The sequence below is a fragment of the Callithrix jacchus genome, chromosome 8 (genome assembly GCF_049354715.1).
Source record: "Callithrix jacchus isolate 240 chromosome 8, calJac240_pri, whole genome shotgun sequence".
Taxonomy (NCBI): domain Eukaryota; kingdom Metazoa; phylum Chordata; class Mammalia; order Primates; family Cebidae; genus Callithrix; species Callithrix jacchus.
This window is the reverse complement of record NC_133509.1, coordinates 127,669,614-127,676,846: the sequence shown is the minus strand read 5'-3', so window position 1 is coordinate 127,676,846 and position 7,233 is coordinate 127,669,614. Positions and strand designations below refer to the sequence as shown.

General features: G+C 44.3%; 1 long non-coding RNA gene across 1 annotated transcript in view; it reads right to left on the bottom strand.

Annotated features, from left to right (window-relative positions):
- Positions 1 to 282, bottom strand: part of LOC103795889 (uncharacterized) — a 28,584-nt gene extending 28,302 nt beyond the window's left edge. The window contains exon 1 of the long non-coding RNA XR_008474557.2: positions 130 to 282. This is a non-coding gene — a long non-coding RNA (uncharacterized LOC103795889). The remainder of the gene's footprint in view (positions 1 to 129) is intronic.
- Between the last annotated feature and the right edge of the window lie 6,951 nt (positions 283 to 7,233).

Genomic DNA, 7,233 nt, shown 5'->3' with positions numbered 1-7,233 from the left:
AACAACACAAATTTATTCTCTTGCATTTCTAGAGATCAGAAGTCTGGAGTGGGTCTCACTGGGCTAAAAATGCAATCAGCAGGACTGCATTTCTTTGTGAAGGCTTTAGGGGAGAATCTGTTTCCTCACCTTTTTCAGCTTCTAGAGGCCTCCTGGAGACTCTGGCTCAGAGCCCCTTCCTTCCTCTACCTTCAAAGCCAAGAACGGCATTGCTGCAACCTCTGCTTCCATTGTCTCATCTTCTCTGATTCTTCTGCTTCCTTTTCCATCTTTTAAGGATCCCTGTGGGGTAATTCAGGATAATCTCCATATTTTGTGACACTTAACTGTATCTGCAACACCCACTTTGCCCTATACGATGACATATTTACAGGTTTCAGTGATGAGGGCACAGCCGTCTTTGTGGGGAGCATTATTCTGCCTACTAACACCTAGGCTAGTATTTTTTTCTTTTTGCAGGGAAAGAAGGAGTTCTGATTTCACAAAGTTGCATCTATGCTGACATCAGGAGGGGACAAGAGCCAAGAAGGGTAGGTCTGGAGGCAGGGAGAAAGCTTGGCTAATGCACTGGTGGACACACTAGTCAGCTATTGCTAGCTGTTCCTCCTAAATTTCAGGAACCCACAAAAGCAAAGATTTACTTTTCATTCAAGCCACATGTCCACGGTGGACATGCTTCATGTTTTGCTCTGCTCCATGACGCTTCGTTGCAGGGCCTAGGCTGAAGGACAACCCTTATCTGGGACATGCCAAACTCATGGAGGAGGAATGAGTTAGGTGTTAAAGCCACATATGACTCTTAAAGCTTCTGCTGAGGAAGGGAACATGTCTCTTCCACTAATATTTCACTACTAGTATCTGGCTGGTGAGTCAAAGCAAGTCAGGTCATGTGGCCAAGGCTGTCATCAGTGGGACAGGAAGTCAAATCCTCCCACAGGAAGAGGCAGTGAATAATCAGAACAGTAACAGACTAGCACGGTGGTCAAGAGCTGTGGGTGGAATGAGATGTGGGAAGTGGCCTGAAACTTATGGGGCAGTGAAGGCCAGGTTATGCATGACTTTAAAACTGGTCTCTTCTTCGCAATAGCCAAAATATAGAATCAACCTAAATGCCTATTATTTATGGATGAAACGATAAAGAAAATGTGGCATATACATACAACGGAATATTAGCCATAAAAAGAATGAAATCCTGTCATTTGTAGCAACATGGATGGAACTGGAGGTCATTATGTTAAGTGAGATAAACCAATTACAGAAAGATAAATATTGCATGTACTGACTCACGTGGGAGGTAAAAACCTTGGATCTTGTGGCCAGGCGTGGTGGCTCATGCCTGTAATCCCAGCACTTTGGGAGGCCGAGGCGGGCGGATCATGAGGTGAAGAGATCAAGGCCACCCGGGCCAACATAGTGAAACCCCGTCTCTACTAAAATACAAAAATTAGCTGGGCACAATGGCGCGTGCCTGTAGTCCCAGCTACTTGGGAGGCTGAGGCAGGAGAATTGCTTGAAGCCGGGAGGCGGAGGTTGCAGTGAGCCCAGATCACACCACTGCACTCCAGCCTGGCGCCTGGCAAAAGAGCAAAGAGCAAGACTCTCTCAAAAAACAAAAACAAAAAACCTTGGATCTCATGAAGATAGTGGACTGGTAGTTACCAGACACGAGGAAAGGTGGTGGGGAGGAAGGAATAAAGAGAGGCGAATTAATGGGTACAAATACACAGTTGATGCAATAAGACCCACTGTTTGATAAATCCATAGGGTGACTATAGTTCAATCATCTATTTTACATTGTAAAATGGCCAGAAGAAAATATTTAGAATATTTCTAGCATAAAGACAAATAATTAAGGTGATGGATATCCCAATGACACTAATTTAATCCTTACAAATTATATAAATGTATTATCACATGTACCCCAAAAATGTCTGTTTTGTGTCCATTTAAAAATGTAACAAAAAACCAGTTTCATTTGTTAGAATGTCAGCTCCATGAGGGCAGGAAATAGGTCTCTGCCTATTCGAGCTCAGTGTTTCTCAACATTTTTTTCCTTATTACTACCCCCATACAATCTTTTTTTATTTTTTTGAGACAGGGTGGTTTTGCTCTGCTGTCCAGGCTGGAGTGCAGTGGCATGATCATAGCTCACTACAGCCTCAACTTCCCAGGCTCAAGTAATCCTCCCACCTCAGCCTACTGAGTAGCTGGGACTACAGATGCATGCCACCCCCACTGGCTTACTTTCATATTTTCTGTAAAGATGAGGTTTCACCAAGCTGCACAGGCTGGTTGTGAACTCCTGAGCTCAATCGATCCTGGCCTCCTAAAGTGGTGGGATTATAGGCATGAGCCACTGTGCCCCGCCCATGCATACAAACCTAATACCACAGATACACTGTTACATACTACATGCATATCTGGGGTCTTTATATATAAAAACAGTAAGGTATCTTTGCCCTTCTAGGAAATTTAACCCCTTTGGGGTGACACTACCTATGTTGAGAATACGTGTTCTAGTCCTGATTACATAAGCTGTAATTAATTCTTTGATTTGTGACTTGTACCATATTTATGAGTTAAAGCAAATTGCTAGTAGTTAAGTTTATTTGGAGGTAGTGCCTTTGGAAATGGTTAGCTCCTGAGGATGGATTATGAACGGTCTAAGTGCCCATAAAAGAGGCCCCAGGGAGATCCCTCGCCCCTTTTGCCATGTACAGTTGTAGTAAGAAGAGTGTCTGTGAGGAAGGGGACCCTCAGTAGACACCAAATCTGCTGATGCCTTCATCTTGGACTTCCCAGTCTCCAGAACTGTGAGAAGTAAACCTGTGTTGTTTATAAGCCACTCAGTCTATGTGATTTTGTTATAGCAGCCAAAACATACTAACACAACTATGAACATCTATGGCCAGCAATATCTTCAGGTCATATTTTGCTGTTAATTCTTACGGCTTTTCCCATTTGGGGGGATGCCCTGCCAAGCTGCCCAATCTAAATCCACACAATTGTCAACGTATCTGGCCAGTTACAATTTCTCTTCTTTGCTATGGTTTTAGAAACCAGATGGGCCGTATAACAGATGCTGAGTGAAGGTCTAGGAAGCTGTAAAGGCTCATGCCTGAGCTTAATGCTTTGCCTGATTCAGTCAGTGAGGTTCAATGAACATCAAGAGCAGGCCAATTATGTGCCAGACACTGTTCTAGGCACTGGGGATACAACAGTGGCTAAAAAAGTAATGCCATTCCCCTCAAGGGATCAAAAGACATTTCAGCTGATGAGTTCTGGCAGCATGAAAGTGGTGGTGCCAGGCAGTGAGTCACGCTAAGGTTGGTGAAAGGATGGAAGATGTTTGCCTTCAGACATGAAGGGCTCTACTCTCGATTTCATTTTTTGGTTTGTCCATGACTTGAACAAAGATGAGTTGACTGCGAAGGTGGAGACTGAAGGTTTCGGGGAATCTATAACTTCACTGATTTGGTTTCTTAGTATGTAGCAAAGTACCTCCTCAGGTATACCCTGTTCTCACCTCCACAAAATGAATTATTACTCTTCAGCATTTGCATGTGGAGCAACTGCAGTCTGTAGATGCCAAAACTTTTTTTTTTTTTTTTTAGATGGGTCTCGCCCTGTTGCCCAAGCTGGAGTGCAATGGCATGATCTCGGCTCACTGCAACCTCTGCCTCCCAGGTTCAAATGATTCTCCTGCCTCAACCTCCTGAGTAGCTGGGATTACAGGTGTCCATCACCATGCCCAGCTGTTTTTTGTATTTTTAGTAGAGACAGGTTTTCACTATAGTGGCCAAGCTGGCCTTGAACGCCTGACCTCGCGATCTGCCCACCTCAGCCTCCCAAAGTGCTGGCTCACAGGCGTGAGCCACCATGTCTGAACCCAAACATAGCTTTTTAAAGGTTTTCTCTGTTTAAAGAAGGTAGTGGTTCAGGGGCAAAGGGGGTTACCAAACAGAAAGAAAAAGCGATTTTTAATACAAAGTCCTAACACTGGCCTACTAATCCCTACAGGATTGGCTCCACCCTCCTCCTGCCTCCACTTGTCCCCTTGCAGTCACTCTGGCCTTCCTGCCAGTCTAGTTCTGGAACACACTAAGCACTCGCCCACTCAGAGGCTTTGTGCCTCGCAGAACCTACTCCCTAGAAAGCCCACCCTGTATTTCGCATGGCCCAGCACCTCACTCAGGCCCTGCCACTTCCACGGAGAGAACCTCACTGGCTACTCCCCAACTTACTCTATACCTTCACCCCATTTTATTTTTCTTCACTCACTTAACACTGAGTGATGTATTATGTGTATGCCTAGAGTCCGTCTTTCCCACTTCGGTGAAACCTCTGCAGGGGCGTGGACTTTGTTGTTGACGACTCTATCCCCAGTTCCTAGAAGTGGCCAGTACAAAGGGTCCTCATAATGCAAATTACTTTGCAGCCTTAGAGTGGTTTAAAACAAAATTACTTCACTATCCACTTTTTTCCTTGAGACGTCTTCTATAAATAAGCCTTCTATATGCAGCACGTTTGACGCTCAAGCGTGCTTATGAAAGAGTTTTACTTATTTTGAGGTGTTTTTATTGTGTCTGGAAAGCAGATCACTGATTAGAAGTATGTAAGTTTAGGGCTGGGTGCGGTGGCTCACGCCTGTAATCCCAGCAGTTTGGGAGGTGGGCGGGTCACCTGAAGTCAGGAGTTTGAGACTAGCCTGGCCAACACGGTGAAAACCTGTCTCTCCTAAAAAAAATACAAAAATTAGCTGGGCATGGTGGTGGACACCTATAATCCCAGCTACTTGGGAGGCTGAGGCAAGGAGAATTGCTTGAACCTGGGAGGCAGAGATTGTAGTGAGCTGAGATCCTGCCACTGCACTCCAGCCTGCGTGACAGAACAAGACTCCTTCCTCCCTCCCCCGACCCCCGCAAAAAAACTATGGAAGTTCAGAATCATTTCATTCACATTCTTCTCATTCAGGGAAGAAAAGGAATAAAGTATCAGTCTCCATGTGTGCAGAACAGCCACTAAGAGACCTTTCTCGGGTATTTCTTTTTTCTAGCCATTTAGAGCCTAAAGTCCCTCAGGCCTTTAGGCTTTACCAGTTCTTTCCTTCTTCTTCCTACCAGACCAAGATGCCCACACTGGCCTTTTCCAACACTCAGCTGGCCTCTTGCACCAGGCAGGAGTCCAGCAAAACACACTGAAGTGGCTCCCACCTCCCAGCTCCACAGTGTGAGAGGGCTCTTAGTCTTCTTCAGATAAAGCTGAGCCGCCCCGCCCATTCTACTCCCTCATTTACAGAGCTAACAGGGAAAGCCTATTTCCAACATATCTTAATACAATCCATGCCATTTCTTTGAAGTTTGTGTTCCATAGCAATAAATATGGCATTTTCTTTTTATTTTTTAAAAAATATAGACAAGGTCTTACTCTGTTACCCAAGCTGGTTTAAAATTCCTCACCTCAAGCAATCCTCCCGTCTCAGCCTTCCAAAGTGCTAGGATTATAGGTGTGAACCAGCACGCCTGACCAAAAATGGTATTTTTCAGTAAGCACAAAGTCTAGAGAAAGGGAAATTTTGGCTGGGCGCAGTGGCTCATGCCTGTAATCCCAGCACTTCGGGAGGCCGAGGCGGGTGGATCACGAGGTCAACAGATCGAGACCATCCTGGTCAACATGGTGAAACACGTCTCTACTAAAAAAAAATACAAAAAATTAGCTGAGCATGGTGGCGCATGCCTGTAATCCCAGCTACTCATTAGGCTGAGGCAGAACTGCCTGAACCCAGGAGGCGGAGGTTGCGGTGAGCTGATATCGCGCCATTGCACAGCCTGGGTAACAAGAGCGAAACTCTGTCTCAATAAGAAAAAAATAAAAATTAAAAAAAAAAGAGAGAAAGGGAAATTTTAAAATAATCTTATTTTCCAATTGACACCTATAAATAAAAAGCAGTGCAAGAGCTCTGATAATATATGTGTAAATATATGTATGCATATTTACAATGTCTTTAAATACATTGATTTGAGAAGGAAAAAACTCTGCTCTCATGCAACCACTTTAATTAGGTCAAGGAAATTTTGTGTCATCTGAGTATAAGTGAATGGTAGCAGTTTAAAAAAACAGCCTAGTTTGTTAGCAGTCAAGATTTCCTGAAACTGAAACCCAATTAAATATTTAAGTAACTGCAGAAAAACAATCCCGGAAGCCCGTTGTCAAACTATTTTCAAAGCCAAGAATGTGTAAAGACTGAACAAGGGACCTAGAGACATCTAAACAAAAGCCAGGGGGACATCCACAGAGACGGGAAGTCTGGCAATACATGAGGATGGAGCATGGGCTGGTTTCTGTTTTAAGTTTGTAACCTGGTTTTAATCATTTTCCAGAAGTATTTCCAAATTAGAAGAGGGAGGAACAACTTTAAGATTTATTAACAAGGCCAGGCGTGGTGACTCTATTCTGTAATCCTAACACTTTTGGAGGCCAAGGTGGGCAGATCACCTGAGGCTAGGAGTTTGAGACCAGCCTGGCCAACATAGTGAAACGCCAGCTCTACTAGAAATATAAAAATTAGCTGGGTGTGGTGGCACGTGCCTGTAATCCCAGCAACTTGGGAAGCTGAGGCATGAGAATCACTTGAACCAGGAGGTGGAAGGTACAGTGAGCTGAGATGGCGCCACTGCACTCCAGCCTGGATGACAGTGTGAGATTCTGTCTCAGAAATAAAATAAAATAAGATGTATTCACAAGATTATTACTTTATTCTGTTTGAGAGAAGCCATGACTTAACAGCTGAGACAGCAATGGGCTACCACAGCTGAGTAAGACTGTGCCGTAAGTCCTAGACAGACTTAGTCCTGCGCCTCTACCTCCAACTCCATCTGCTTTCATATGATGGGGAGCTTTCTGCCTTTTTCATCCATGCCAAGTTGAAAACAAAAGCCCACACACACCCAAGATGACCTTTAAAACTTCATTTTCTGATGAAAAATAAGAAACATACACATCTAATAATGTGCCAGAACTTTTGAAGGATTTATAGGGCTTCATGATGGAGACACATTTAAAGAATAGAAACTTCAGTCTGGCTTTCAGTGAGGCACCACGCAGACTGCTTCCAAGATGTTCCCTCTGAAAGGAAGGACTACACCCTTGCACAGCCCACGCTCCCCATATATTAATTATATATGACGAGAGTAGCTGGGTGACAGACCCTAAGAATTCAGACATGTAGGACCA